This window comes from Eumetopias jubatus, unplaced genomic scaffold, assembly GCF_037043125.1.
Source record: "Eumetopias jubatus isolate StellerSeaLion01/CBP00866 unplaced genomic scaffold, mEumJub1_p1.0 scaffold_1, whole genome shotgun sequence".
Taxonomy (NCBI): Eukaryota; Metazoa; Chordata; class Mammalia; order Carnivora; family Otariidae; genus Eumetopias; species Eumetopias jubatus.
Window position 1 is genome coordinate 16,168,384 of NW_028274807.1, and position 16,573 is coordinate 16,184,956.

Genomic DNA, 16,573 nt, shown 5'->3' on the forward strand with positions numbered 1-16,573 from the left:
CCTTCGGCTCAGCTCATGGTCCCAGGGTCCTGGGATCGAGCCCCGCATCGGGCTCCCTGCCTGCCTCTCCCTCTCCCACCCCCCCTGCTCGTGTTCCCTCTTTTGCTGTGTCTCTCTCTGTCAAATAAATAAAATAAAATCTTAAAAAAGAGATAATGTAGTATTGATGCAAGGAAAGACATATTTTATGCTTTCTTATTTACCCACGAGAAATAAAAACACATGTCCACAAAGTACATGTATGCAAATGCTCATAGCAGCTTCATTTGTAATACCCCAAAACTAGAAACCACCTAATGTCCATGAAGAGGTGAACAAGTAAACAAATTATGATGAATCCATATAATGGGATGCTATTTATAATAAAAAGGAACAAACTAATAAATGCAACAATGTGAGTTAATCTGGAAAACATTATGCTGAGCAAGAGAAGCCAGAGATAAAAAAAAAAATGCATAGGAGGTGATTCTATTTATATGAAATTCTAGGACAGGAAAACTTATCTATAGTAATAAGAGAGTATCAGTGGTTGCCTGGGGCCACGTGGGATGGGGGATGATTGCACAGAAGCTGGAAGACACTTCTTTTTCTTCTTTATTAAAATTCAATTAGCAAACTTATAGTACGTCATCAGTTTCAGACGTAGTGTTTAATAATTTATCAATTTTGTATAACACCCAGTGCTCATCACATCACATGCCCTCCTTAATGCCCATCACCCAGTTACCCCATCCTCCCATCCACTTCCCCTCCAGCAACCCGCAGTTTGACTCTTAGAGTTAAGAGTCTCTCCTGGTTTTTCTCCCTCTCTGATGACTTCCCACTCTGTTTTCCCTCCCTTCCCCTATGGTCCTCTGCCCTGCTTCTTAGATTCCACATATGAGTAAAGTCATATGATAATTGTCTTTCTCTGATTGACTTATCTCACTCAGCATAATACCCTCCAGTTCCATCCACATTGATGTAAATGGTAAGTGTTCATCCTTTCTAAAAGCTGCATAATATTCCATTGTGTATATATACCACATCTTCTTTATCCATTCCTCTGTTGATGGACATCTCGGCTCTTTCCAGTTTGGCTATTGACATTGCTGCTATAAACATTGGGGTGCAGGTGCCCCTTTGAATCACTACATTTGTATCTTTGGGGTAAATACCTAGTAGTGCAATTGCTGGGTCATAGGGTAGCTCTATTTTTAACTTCTTGAGGAACCTCCAACCTGTTTTCCAGAGGGGCTGCACCAGCTTGCATTCCCACCAACAGTGCAGGAGGGTTCTCCTTTCTCCACATCCTTGCCAACATTTGTTGTTTCCTGCCTTGTTAATTTTAGCCATTCTGACCAGTGTGGGGTGGTATCTCGTTGTGGTTTTGATTTGTATTTCCCTGATGACAAGTGTTGTGGAACGTTTTTTCATGTGTCTGTTGGCCATTTGTACGTCTTCTTTAGAGAAATGTCTGTTCATGTCTTCTGCCCATTTCTTGACTGGATTATTTTTTGGGGTTGAGTTTCATAAGTTCTTTATAGATCTTGGATACTATGGATGTGGAAGACATTTGTTAATATGATGGAAATGTTCTGCATCTGACTGTGGTGGTGGCCATTACCTAGTTTGTGCATAGGCCCAGTGGGTCTGCTTTGCATCTAGGCTCCATCACTTACTTAGCCAGGTTATTTTTAACCTTCCTGGGCCTCAGCTCCCTCATCTGTGAAAGGGGTATTATAATAATATTAATACCTATTTCATAAGGTTGTTGTAATTGTTTTAAAAAAGTGAGTTAATAGGGGCTCCTGGGTGGCTCAGTCAGCTGAGTCAGCTGACTCTTGATTTTATACAAGTTAAAACTTGTATAACAAGTTTTCCCAAAACATTGGCTTAAACAACACAGGCATTTTTACCTCATAGTTTTTTGGGGTCAGGGCTCTGGGTATGGCTTAGCTGGGTTTTCTGACTCTGGATGTCTCCCAAGGCTACAATCAAAGTACCAGCTAGGGCTACAGTCATCTCAAGTTTCAACCAGGTAGGACCTGCTTCCAAGCTCAAGTATGTGATTGTTGGAAAGATTCAGTTCCTCACAGGTTGAAATATAGGATCTCTCTCTTTCCTTGCCACAGCCCCTCTTCATAGGACAGCTGAAAACATTGCAGCTCACAACAAAGCAAACAAATGAGAGAAAAAGAGAGAAAGACGGAAAGAGAGAGGAAGACAGTGAGAGAGAGAGAGAGAGAGAGAGTCCTAATAAGAAGTAAGTCTAGAAGTCATAGACTTTGTGATCTAATTGTTGACGTGACATCCCCTCACTTTTGCAGGAAGTCACTAAGTCTGGCCCACACTCAAGAGGAGGGTATAACAAAAAGGCACGAACACCAGGATCCATGGGGGCCATCTTACAAATCTTCTTAGTATAACTAAAAAGACAAACCATTGGAAAAACATAAAGAATATAAAAATAGGCCAAATTCCTTTGAGAGTTTAGTATATCATAAGATGGCATTCCATATTAATGGTAAATGGTAAAGAGCTCTATTGATTATAATGTCTTTGCCAAATCAAATCATCTCCAAATCAATTGTCAAATAACTAGCTAGTCACCTGGAAAAAAAAATCGGGACATCTATCTCTTCCATACAGAAGTTAACTCCTGATGGGTCAAAATAGTATATGTAAAAAGAATAATAAGTGCTAAAAGTAGACATAGGATTTTAACAATTATTATCTTGGAGCAAGAAAAACATTTCTTGACCTGACACAAAATCCAGAAGCTATGAAAAAAAATCTGATATCATTTGCCTATATAAAAACTTTTAGGGGCACCTGGGTGGCTCAGTCGTTAAGTGTCTGCCTTGGGCTCAGGTCATGATCCCAGAGTCCTGGGATCGAGCCCCGCATCGGGCTCTCTGCTCCACAGGAAGCCTGCTTCTCCCCCTCCCATTCCCCCTGCTGTGTTCCCTCCCTCGCTGTATCTCTCTGTCAAATAAATCTTAAAAAAAAAAAAAAAACTTTTAAACATCAATATGGAATGAAAAATTGGAAAAAAAATATTTCCTACACATCAAAGAGCTTATTTCGTTAATATAAAAATAGTACTTTTAAATAAGTTAGGAAAATATTTTATTTATTTGAGAGAGAGAGCATGAGCGAGTATGGGAAGGGGCAGAAGGAGAGGGAGAGAGAGATAATCTAGAGCAGACACCCTGCTGAGTGCAAAACCCCATGTGGGGCTCAATCTCACGACCTTGAAATCATGACCTGAGCCAAAACCAAGAGATGGGCGCTCAACCAACTGAGCCACCGAGGAACCCCTTAAGTAACGAAAATATTAACCCAGTAGGAAAGATGCCCACCTGAACTCATAAAGACATCTAATGTCAAAGAAAAAATGAAATACAATTTTTACCTATAAAAATGGCAAAAATTTTAAAGTTTTACACCCAACAGTTGGCAAAAGTCCAGAGAGAATGTAAATTCAGGCTGTCTTCGGGATAACTGTTTAGCAAATTCTTTCAAAGTTAAAAGGTGTGTATGACCAACAACTCTACTGCTAATAATCTATCCTGTGGAATTCATGAAAGCACACAAAGATAACACACACACAAAACCATCATTTGGATTGCAGTCAAGGCTGCCAAGTCTTGTCTAGGTTGTGCCCTACACTGGGCACCCTGACAAAGTAGCAGGGAGTCAGGGAGTGGGGGGTGGTGGGTAGTAACCACCTACTCCAATCAACAAACCAAACATCCTGTTTTGGGGCTGTATCTGTTGAAAGAAGTGTATCAGTTACCGTCCTAGTAGGAAGTGGGTGGTGAAGTCCATTTGGGTAATTTGAGCTCTACCTACTTAACAAAGGTAGAGCGCAGTGTAGAGAAGCTAGTGTCCCAGGACTAGAAAGACAAGAGCAGTTATCAGAGGAGGGAAGTAGAAGCTTGAGAGAGAAAGTTTAAGAGATGAAGCCAGCCCTCAGCAGGCAGGCAGGAAAGAACCTAGGGAGGAAATACCCCAAACTCTCCTTACTTTTCCCTTCCAATTTCTTGCAGCTGCTACCTTTGGCTGAACCCACACAAAAGGAGAAGAGTGTACTGATAGGATCCATATGCAGATCGGCTTCCCAGGGAACAGAGCAAAGCAGGAAACTGGAGGGATTCATAGAACACATCCTTCATATAAGAGTGTCATTTTCTAACCCATACAAAGGCATCATGGAGTTGCCCACTACCACGTTTTATCATTGCAGGAAAAACAAAATAATCTAAATGTTCATTACTAGAGGACCATGTACCAAATTAATGTACATGATGCAATAGAATGTTATTGAGCTTTTTGTTTAAAGATGTTATTTATTTGTTTGAGAGAGAGAGAGAGAATGAGAGAGAGAAAGCACATGGGGGGGAGGGTCAGAGGGAGAAGCAGACTCCCTGCTGAGCAGGGAGCCCGATGTGGGACTCGATCCAGGGACTCGATCCAGGGACTCCAGGATCATGACCTGAGCCGAAGGCAGTTGCTTAACCAACTGAGCCACCCAGGCGCCCCTTGAGCTTTAAAAAAAAAAAAAAAATGAGGAAAGGGGCACCTGAGTGGCTCAGTTGTTAAGTGTCTGCCTTCGGCTCAGGTCATGATCCCAGGGTCCTGGGACTGAGCCCCATTTCGGGCTCCCTGCTCAGCGGAAGCCTGCTTCTCCCTCTCCCATTCCCCCAGCTTGTATTCCTTCTCTCGCTGTGTCTCTGTCAAATAAATAAATAAAATCTTAAAAAAAATAAAAATAAAAAATGAGGAAAATGTATAGGGACTGGTGTGAAAAAGAAAGCACTAAGACATTTTATTAGGTTAAAGTATGAATGATTGTCTCAGATAACATGTAATGTAGAAAATGTTACATTAAATAAGAATATACTTTTATATGCCTGAAAATTTCTGGAAGGATAGTTGAGACTCTTTAAAAGTGGTTATCTCTAAAGGGGAAGGACAGGTAGTAGAAGGACCAGTTAAGAAACTTTAGGATCAGTTAGGAGACTTTATATGTTCATTTTATATTAGTCTTATAACAAAATAAAAATAATTTAAAGGTTACTTTGGCAAAAACTATTTTCAACATTCTCTACTGGAGATAAATAATACCATGGAAAATACATATGATATAACATTAAGACAGGGAAAATTTGCATATACAATATGATTTTTTTAAAGATTTTATTTATTTATTTGACAGAGAGAGAGCACAAGCAGGGAAGATAGCAGGCAGAGGGAGAGGGAGAAGCAGGCTCCCCACTGAGCAGGGAGCCCAACTCTGGGCTCGATCCCAGGACCCTGGGATTATGACCTGAGCCAAAGGTAGACGCTTAACCAACTGAGCCACCCAGGTGCCCCTTGCATATATAATATGATTATAAAAAATATGATTATAAAAATACTTGGAAAATGTATATAGGAAGAAAACTAAAAAAAAAAAAAAAAAAAGAAGCACCAGACATTATCAATGGTTGTGTATAGGTGGGATTATTGGTGTGTTTTAACACTTTTATATTTCCTAAATATTTTTAATGAGAGTATGGTACTTTTTTAATGGAAAAAGGAAATATTCTGAAGTGATGGCTCCAAACTTTTAAAGAAATAGAAATCATTTTCAAATAAATTCTTATGCAGAACCCCAATCATAAAGAAGATGTTTAAATATTTTCTGCATGAATTTTGAATGTTTAAAGTTAAAAATAGTTGGGAATACCAAATATAATAAGATATTAAAATATCTTCAATCTCATTACATAAAAACTACAGAAAAGTGGATATTGTTGTCAGTCATCACTGATTTTTTAAGGGGGGGAGGGGGACAGAGGGAGGAGGAGAGAGAGAATCCCAAGCAGGCTCCATGCCCAGCACAGAGCCCAACGCAGGGCTTGATCTCACAACCCTGAGATTGTGACCTGAACCAAAATCAAGAGTCCGACGTTCAACCAGTTGAGCCACCCAGACTCCCCTACTAATTTTTTTTAAATGTACATACACATTATTAGCACTATCTTAAACCAAGTTCTGATTCCTTAGTTTTGTTCTTCTTTGGACAAAGAATCAGATTATAGGAAAAATTTGAAAGTTGGAAATGTTGACTTTACAACATTTAAAATAGATAGATAGAAATTTTAGTCCTAAAATAGGACTAAAATAGATAGAAATTTTGTAGAAAGAAAGCCAGGGTAAAAATAGATAGAAATAGATAGAAATAGATAGAAATTTTAGTCCTAACTCAAGCAGAAGAGGGAGTTTAGTTCCAAAAATCTCTCCATATAACCTTATCAGAAGAGGAGAAACAGACATAAATTATATGATTTCAAGAATTTGGACAGAACCCTGGATTTCTAGAATCTGTAATAGGAGAAAGACAAAGGAGCGTTTGTCTTTTTCTTTAGTGATGCTGATTCCCACCCACTGTGCTCACCACACAGAAGGAAAGTCATGTTGTAAAAATTCTGTTTCTCATTTGTGAGCAAATGAAATATTGGAACACCTTCTGTACAATATAACTTTTAAGGGAAGTTTAGCCAATTTTCTTCTTGGAAGAAGAAATGAAATCATCCAAAAAAAGCACTTTGGGAACTATGAAGGAAATGGTGAAATAAGCCCTTCCTCTTGTGAATAAAGACTCAGTGTTACTGTATCTAATAGCGAATAAACTGAAAATAGAAAATTTTAATAGAGATCTTAATATCTGTTAAAATAAGAAAGAGAAGTCAAACAAAATTTGGTGACTACTTAGAAGTTCATGTGACCAAAAGACAAAATTTCTACTGGACAAAAAGCAACCATTCAAAAATATGCATCCTGCTTTTTGCTGAGTATTTACTCTATGTAACAAGAATCATTATATAGCAAAGGGAAATGGCTGCATAAAATAACACTGGATAATTTTTATATTTAATTAACTCAAGAATGTAGAATTATAAGGAATTGAGATATTGAGCATAAACCCAAGTTTTTCCACTGGAAAATGGTAAAACCCATATTCTTACTAGGGGTTAAATCAAAGTTCATTGCCTACATATGCTCACTTTCTTTATGTTAGGATTTTTTTAAAGATTTATTTATTTATTTTAGAGTCGGGGGGAGAGAGAGAGAGAGATGGAGGGGCAGAGAATCTCAAGCAGACTCCCCACGGAGCACAGACCCCGATGCAGGGCTCAATCCCACGACCCCTAGATCATGACCTGAGCTGAAATCAAAAGTCAGACACTTAACTGACTGATGCTTAGCTACCCAGGTGCCCCTGTTAGGATTTTAAAGTATGAGGAATCTTCACATGTACATTCTTGAGACAGATGAAAAAAAGGTTTCCCATTTTTCATCTTGTACAACCAATTTAAAAGGTAAATTTTAAATGTAAAATATGAATTTGGCTATGATTTCCAGTGTTATTTCTTTTTTTTTTAATTATTTTTAACAGACCTCCTTTTTTTAAGAACAGTTTTAGGTTCATAGCCATTGAGAGACAGGTACAGAGATTTCCCATATACTCCCTGCCCCAACTCATGCATAGTCTTCCCCATTATCAACATCCCCCATCAGAGTGCTACATTTGTTACAATTAATGAACCTATAATTGATACATCGTCACTCAAAGTCCATAGTTCACAATAGGGTTCACTCTTGGTGTTGCATATTTCATAGGTTTGGACAAATGTATAATGACATGTATTCATCATTAGAGTATCATACAGAATAGTTTCATTGTCCTCAACATCCTCTGTGCTCCATCTTTTCATCTCCCCCAATCCCAGACAACTACTGATACTTTCACTGTCTCCATAGTTTTGCCTTTTCCAGAATGTCACACCATTGGAATGATATAATATATAACCTTTCAGGTTTTTTTTTAACTTAGTAATAGGCATTTAAGTTTCTTCCATGTGTTTTCATGGCTCGATAACTTTTTTAAATGTTGAATAATATTCCATAGTCTGTATGTACCACAGTTTATCCATTCACCTACTGAAGGACATCTTTGTTGCTTCCAGATTTTGGCAATTATGAATAAAGCTGCTATAAGCATTTATGTGAAGGTTTTGGAAGGGACAAGTTTTTAATTCCCTTGGGTAAATACCAAGGAACACAGCTGCTGGATTGTGTGCTAAGAGTATGTTTAGTTTTATAAGAAATCACCAAACTGTCTTCCAAGTGACTCTATCATTTTACATTCCCACTGGCCATGAACAAGACTTCCTTTTGTTCCACATCCTCACCAGCATTTGATGTTGTCAGTGTTCTGGATTTTGGCCATTCTAGTAAGTACGTAGTAGTATTTCGTTGCTATTTTAATTAGCATTTCCCTGATGACATATGATGTGAAGTATCTTTTCATCTTATTTGCCATCTATATGTCTTTTTTGGTGAGGTGTTCAGCATTATTTCTTGATGGGAAAAAATACTTCTGGAGAAGCATAGCCTTGAGAGCAGCCAACCTCAAGTTAATATCCTTACATAAATTTTGCAAAGCTGCCAGGTGAAGGAAATTTTTTCCTTTGGAAGAGAACCAGCAAATGGCTCGAAATAAGAAAACCTGAGTTTCAAACTCTGCTCACTCTTAGAAGCTTGGACAATTGCTTCATCTGTAAAACATCAACAGGTCCCAGATGGTGCTAACACCCTATGAGTCTCACCGGGCAACATTGCATACTTATTCTTACAAGTCCAAGTTCAAGTGAAGATTGCCTTATACCCTAGCTGTGTTTTGTTTCAAGATCTTTCCTGTCAAGATCATTTATTTAAACATTTTAGCTCATCCAAGATAATATCCTTTAATAAACCTATAAGATAATTACTTCTTTCCTAAACAAGCATTCTATTGAATGGATACCCTTTAGCTAACAAAGTGGCCAGCGCAGTCAGCTCTTATATTTGCTGAAATATATTAAAGAGTATAGTCTACACATTCTTCTCTTCCATTTTTCTCTTCATAATTATTTAAAAGCATCAAATAAAATTGTGTGGTACATTTTCTCATCCTGAAGCCATTTCTCATGAATACAAACTCTGAATTAGGTAGAAATAACAAATTGTAGGCATATTCATGGAACATTTCTCAAAATCATTTGCAAGACATCATTATGTCTTTATAACATGCAATCACTCAGATGTAGTAACACAATGTAACCATTCATAGTAGTATTCTTATCACAAAACTTAAGGAAATTAATATCTACAAAAAAGCTTAAAATCTCAGGTTGAAAAGAAAACATTTACAGAAATATATTTTTGTTCTTGGTTTTATATTTGATCGCCACTGTATGGAATGAAAGAGTAAAGAATTCATGGCCCCGTCACTGAGCTGTAACTTTGGACTATTGATTTTTACCCTGGCTTTCTTTCTACAAAATGATCACCATTTTAAAATGGTCCTCACAGTTTGGTGTGCAGAGAGTAGAAAAACACACACACAACTCCCACTTAACAACTCAGCTGTTGGTGCCGATGACACAAGAAGTTGGTTCGTTTGTTCCAATTAGCTTGATGGCTCTGAGAAAGAGCTGAGGAATGGCACTCAACCACCGAAATTCATTTTGTTCTAATGGTGGTGGAGATAGTTGTGGTTTCGGTAGTTGTGTCTGCAGAGAGCCAGAAGTTCACTAAAAATTATCGGACCAAGATCTGCTATAAGGTGAAAGTACGTAACTTCTCAAGTTGCAAAAGTGAAACAATTTACAGCTACCACATAGCTGGGTCAGGTCTATGCTTGGAACAAGTGGATCTTTCTGTTGTTGGCAGAAACATATGCCCAAAATGAGTTCACCGTCTTCCGCCTGCCAGGATTAATGCTCCCGTGGAGCAGGTCTGAGCTGTTTTTAGAAACAGGGCTCAGGCAAGCTGTTGAGAAACGCGGCGGAGTGCTCATTGGTTTCCCGACATAGGTAATTAGAGCTGATAGTCCAGTTTCCAGAACTATCCAAAATTACAGAGGAGGCTCGTGTGGGGTCTGGGCTTGCCCGGCTCTGTCGTCATTGTTTCCTGTCTCTCCAGTAAAGGCCTGAGGAGACATTTGCCAAGAAGCTCACATGGAGAGACCAACTTACCCTGGTACTTGGCGGATCAGAAACAAACTCAGTTGCCTGAGTTTTAATCTAGTGTATTTCCCAACCATGCTAGGGGAGAGTAAATAAACCATTACTATTTGAATCATCTGACTATGAAAATAACATTTCAGCCTTCCTCCTGGATAGAGGAATGCATGGAAACAGCACCCTTTGCCATATGTTCTGGTTTGCGTACAGACTGGTCACAGACTTCTTTAGGGGGCTACTAATTTATCTTATTTTGATTTACAGGACACCCACGTGAAGGTTCCTGAGAAAGAGTGTGTCAAAATATTTGAAATATCCTAGGCCTCCTCTTCCTAATCTTTAATTCATCATCTTCAACAAAATTGATCTATGTTTTTCAAACATGAAAATATAAGAATTCAATGTGGTTGAGTTCTGGAAACCATCGTTCCTGAAAGTCCTTTCTTTTTCTCAAGTTTTTACTTAAATTCCATTTAGTTAACAGGGTAATACTAGTTTCAGGTGGAGAATTTAGTGATTCCTCACTTACATACAACACCCAGTGTTCATCACAACAAGTGCCCTCCTTAATCCCCATTCCCCCACCCACCACCCCTCCAGCAACCCTCAATTTATTCTCTATAGTTAAGAGTCTGTTTTTATGGTTTGCCTCTTTCTCTCTTTTTCCTCCATATGTTCATCTGTTTTATTCTTAAACTCCACATATGAGTGAAATCATATAATTGTCTTTCTCTGACTGACTTAATAGTTCCATCCATGTCATTGCAAATGGCAAGATTTCATTCCTTTTGATGGCTGGTAATATTCCATTGTACAAATATACCACATCTTCTTTATTCATTCATCAATCGATGGACATTTGGGCTCTTTCCATAATGTGGCTGTTGTTGATAGTGCTGCTATAAACATCGGGGAGCATGTATCCCTTCAAATCAGTATTTTTGTATCCTTTGGGTAAATACCTAGTTGTAAAATTGCTGGGTCGTAGGGTAGTTCTATTTTTAACTTTGTGAGGAACCTCCACACTGTTTTCCAGAGTGGCTGCCCCAGTTTGCATTCCCCCCAAGAGTGTAAGAGGATTCCCCTTTCTCCACATCCTCGACCACTTTCTTGCACCATACACAAAAATAAATTCAAAATGGATGAAAGACCCAAATGTGAGACAGAAATCCATCAATATCCTAGAGGAGAACACAGGCAGAAACCTCTTAACTCAGCTGTAGCAACTTCTTACTAGACACATCTAGATACATTCCCTTGCCACAAAGAGGCAAGGGAAACAATTAAGCAAAAATAAATGATTGGGACTTCTTCAAGATAAAAGCTTCTGCACAGCAAAAGAAACAATCACAAAACTAAAAGGCAACCTTCAGAATGGGAGAAGATATTTGTAAATGACATATCTGTTAAAAAGTTAGGATCCAAAATACATTAAGGATTTATAAAACTCAATACTCAAAAACAAATAATCGGGGCACCTGGGTGGCTTAGTCGTTAAGCGTCAGCCTTCGGCTCAGGTCATGATCCCAGGACCCTGGTATCGAGCTCCTCATCGGGTTCCCTGCTCGGCAGGAAGCCTGCTTCTCCCTCTCCCACTCCCCCTGCTTGTGTTCCCTCTCTTGCTGTGTCTCTCTCTGTCAAATAAACAAACAAAAAAACAAATCTCTAAATAATAATAATAATAATCCAGTTAAAAAATGGGCAGAAAACATGAATGAACATTTTTCCAAAGAAGACATACTGATGGCTAGCAGGGACATGAGAAGATGCTCAACATCCCTCATCATCAGGGAAATATAGATCAAAATTACAATGAAATACCACCTCACACCTGTCAGAATGGATAAAATTACCTTTGTGTGTGTGTACTTAAAATATTCAAAAATAATAATAAGCCATAAAATCAGACTAACAAGTAATGGGATACTGTCCTTGTCTCCCCAGAATTCGTGCATTTCTCACTCTTTCATACAATTTCTAATTGATTAAGAGAAGGGTCAATTGACATTCTAATTTTTTTATTAACAAAGCACGAAAGAATTATCATTAATGATTAATCCAAACCCTTAAGGAGATGGTGATTATGGGCAGACACATCCAAAAAAATGGGAAGAAATGGTAACCTCCCACCCTCTCAAGGTCACAATGACACACATATGGAGTGGAAACACATCATGTTAGAACAAGAAGGGACTTAGAAGATATCTCCCTCCTCCTCCTCATTTTATAGAGGAGGACGCGAGGGAAAGCAGTTTGGCCTCTATCAGAAAGCCCTTGGCAACTGATGTAGAACCAGAAGATAGATTTCCTGTCTCTTTCCACCAGACCTCCATCACCTCAGTAAAGGTAAGTTAATAGTATTCTAGAAGAAAATCAGCATTCCATTCCACCTTTTTGTTACTAGCATGCATCCAATCTTTGCTTCTGTTTCACAAGGTAGGAAGAATAAAGGGGAGATCAAACAAGAGCTATGTAGGAAGTATCAGGAAGGAGGTACTTCCTTACTGCAGTGGGTAGAAAAGTAAAACACAGAGTGTCCCACCAAGTCAGGAAACACAGGATAAACTCATTTCCATCGATGTATCACTTATAATGTCAAAACATATTCAGTCTATATTTCTTCAACCTTCAGATCCTTTTAAAATTATCATAATTAATTATACCACGTTCCCTGCACTTCCAGAATTTTTGGTCAGTAGTGTTTTCCTAAGTTGTTGTTTTTTTTTTTTCCAAATTAGCAGTTAGGCCCATTGCTTTCAACAGCAAATCCACCTCAGGTAATAAGCATGTTGAGCCTATTACTTCAAAATGTAGCTAACATATTGTTTTAATTGAAGTTTATCCTGTTCTTCCCAACCTTGCAAATACATTATAGACTGAAAGATAAACAAAATAAATTATTTATCAAGAAATGCAGTAGATGGGGACGCCTGGGTGGCTCAGTTGGTTAAGTGTCTACCTTCAGCTCAGGTCATGATCCCAGGGTCCTGGGACTGAGCCCTGCACTGGGCTCCCTGCTCAGCCAGGAGCCCTCTTCTCCCTCTGCCACTGCCCTTTACCCCCCTCCCCATGCTCGCTCTCTTGCTCTCTCTCAAATAAATAAATAAAATCTTTAAAAAAAAAAAAAGAAAGAAATGCAGTAAATGAATAATGTAAGCTAACTTAGACAAGTGCCTAAAAATTTCTTTTAAAAGATGCTTAATATAGAAATTTTATACTCTGATCCTTTTGAACTATTTAAGCCTTAAAAACCACCAAGCACATTTTTCAGAATGTGTTGTTGTAACACCTAATGCTGGAGTGTAACCTCCCCAAGAGGAGGGGTACACATCAGTTTCATTCCTGGGAGTCCCCAACACTTGGAAATGGTGTCTGGCACATAGAAAGCATCGGTAAATATTTTTTAAATAAATGCTGCCACAGATGGATAGAGGATTAACCTGATTTGGCTACCTCATCTACACTCATCTGAACATTGAGTGGTTGAACAAAATCCCTAGTGTCTCTTGCTCAAGGATGGGTTGCATAATGAGAATCTCTCTGACCATGTAAGTTATCTGGGAATGATATCAAATACGTTAGCCTAACACAGACACCTCAGTGAGTTATCTTGGGGATTCATCGTCTTTTGCACATCTGAGGAAATACAGCACATTTTGACAGAGCCACAATTCATGATTTCATGATGTAATTGACATAATTGCAGCACTTAAAATAAATTTTCCTTGCTTTTGGCTAGATCTTGCCAAACTCTAACATACAGTGTATTTTTTGTTTCAAAAAGAGGATATAAACACTGAAGAACAAATACATTATAATTATATAAAGTGTGTTAGCATAATTTTTAGAGGAAAACTTCCTCATTATAAGTGTGTCATTATCAATATATTTGTTTTGTATAACCCTAATTCTAAGAGACTACTCCTTTGGTTAGTAAGGTGGAAGAAAGGCACTAAGGGACATGATGATTCATAGAGAAACTGAGAAAATGGAAAACGCTGGGAATTCAGAGGAGACAGACCAATCAAGCTGTAGGTTTAAATGCTATCCATAACCACTGCTCTGCAGCTGGAGATGGAAATTCCACCTGCCTGTCACACTTTCTGGAAAAGCTTAGGTTGAGGAGGGGTGGGAGGTATATGGTCGGGGGCACCAGAAAAAAAAAAAAAAAGTAAAAGAACTGTGTTCATTTTGAAACAAAACAGTGTGTAGATGGTGGAAGAGCTAGAGCTAGAGGCATGGGCACGGAACCCAAGCACCTTGACTGCGAAAATGCCAACCCATCAAGTGTCCCCAAGGCAACTCTCTGACTCTTAAGAAAGGGAATTTTGTGCTCAATCAATTTCTTTGGTGCATTAAGTAGAATCATTTTATTTAACAATATCTTCTTTACAAACATGAGCTATACAATCAGGTAACCATTGTTCTCGTGTGAGTTTCACCACAAGCCAGCTGTGGGGCATTGGGCAAGTAGTAACTCTCTCTAAGCCTCAGCCCCACATCTGCAACATGGACAGCATAGTTCCACTTCTCGTGTCTGCTGAGGCCTTGGCACAGGGGCTGGCATACAGGAAAATATCAGTAAAAGGCAGCTATTATTTTTCATATTTTGCTTGCAGGGATATGAAAATTGCTTTTCATTTTCCTTTATTTTTTCCCTTGGTATTTTTTCTCTTTTTTTCTTTTCTTTTTTCTTCTCTTTCTTTTTAAGTAGGCTCATGGAGCCCAATGCTGGGCCCAATGCAGCCCCAAACCAAGACCCTGAGATCAAGACCCAAGCTGAGATCAAGAGTTGGACACTTAACCAACTGAGCCACCCAGGCATCCCTTCCCTTGGTATTTTAATAATTAACCAATCAACCAGGGTGCCTGGGTGGCTGAGTCAGTTAAAGTGTCTGCTTTCAGCTCAGGTCATGATCCCAGGGTCCTGGGATCGAGCCCCACGTTGGGCTCCCCGCTCCACAGGAAGCCTGCTTCTCCCTCTCCCTCTGCCTGTGCTCACTCTCTCTCTCTGTAAAATAAATAAATAAAATCTTTTAAAAATTTAACCAATCAACCAATCAATCAGTTAAAATAGAGGAATTGATGCATTTGTTTCTATGTCTCACTCTTCCATCATCTTCTACTTCTCGAATCCGTCTCAGAGCTAAGACGCTCTGGTCTCTGCCTATGCTGATTCCTGCATCTTCTGGCCTAGCTCCCAATCACAGTGATTTTGCAGCTGCAAGAGCTCTATTTCAGAGTCAGCCCAAAGAAGAGCAAAGCGGACTTTTACTAACACCAAAGACACCAAATGAAATCAAAAGATGAAATCAAACCAATGGAAGCAACTCACAGGAAAGGAGATACAGTCTAAGGTAGGAATCAGTGAACCTCGAAGGAGTGAGATCAAAGCCATACTTCATCTCACAAAAGGAACATTGGTATAAGGCTTCCCAAGTGTGAAAATCAAAGAGATCTTCTCTGTCTCCTTCATATGAGAGCATTCTAGGATAGGAAAGGTAGATTTATGGGTCTGAGACTTCTGCTGAAAGCCTTGCCTTTCTCATGAAGTTACATGTCTGGCATGTCAACCCAATATGATGGATTATGTTATTGTTCCCCACGTTGGCTCTCTTCCCCGTAAGGTGATTGCACATCCCAGCCCATTTCTAGGGGACCTCTAGTGCTTCTCTATGGGTGGAGCGCACTGCTTTGCCACATTACCAGATTTGGCCTTGTGACTTTTGTCTGAGCAAATGAAATGCAAGCAGAGGCCATGGTGTCCCAGTTCCAAGCAAACACTTAGAAGAACCACAGTTTTTAGCCAATTCTCTGTTTTCTCTCTGCCACAAAAATAGCATATCTCAACTGAGGGCTGCTCTTTTGCTGATCCCTGAACAGAGGAGACATTTGGAGCAGAATCGTAGCAACCAATTCATAGTTACTGCCATACCATGCAAGTGGGAAATGAAAATTTGTTGGCGTGAGCCCCTGTGATTTGGACACTGTGTGTTAGTTACTACAGCTAAGCTGACTAATACATCTGATACCACAAAGTAGTAGCACAACTGCATTGGGATAAGCATCCCACCTCTGAGGGTATTCCATTGTTTAAGGGGTTTGGATTTTAATCTAAACATGAGCCAGAGACTAGCTAGGATTGGTTCAAGATCTATGTTATCTGTAATCAGATGTACCAGGGATAAAGAGCAATTGTTGTGCCATCCTGGAAGAGCTGGGCTGCTACAAGCCATCATTATCCTAGGGAGTCATAATTAACCATTTTACAACTCTGGGAGTGCCTATAACATAGCTCAGCCTTTAAGGAGTTGGGCAAGCATAGGTTTATATCTGTCTCACTGTAACCTATTTCTTGAAATCCAAAGCAAGTTAACTTGTCCTCCTTCTTGGAGTCTATGGAATTAAGATACACAGGCAGGGCTGTTAGAGAGAAACTGCTTCTTTGGGCTCCCAGTTCGGCAACTGCCTTCATGGTTCCACCTCTCCCTTTTAAGTTGTTTATTTATGGACTGTTTGACAACTCCACTGGT

The 16,573-nt window shown here is 39.1% G+C and overlaps 1 pseudogene; it reads left to right on the forward strand.

Moving 5' to 3' along the window:
* The first annotated feature begins 9,550 nt into the window (after positions 1 to 9,550).
* The window catches only part of LOC114217653 (small ribosomal subunit protein eS26 pseudogene), a 47,454-nt pseudogene continuing 40,431 nt past the window's right edge, over positions 9,551 to 16,573 (forward strand).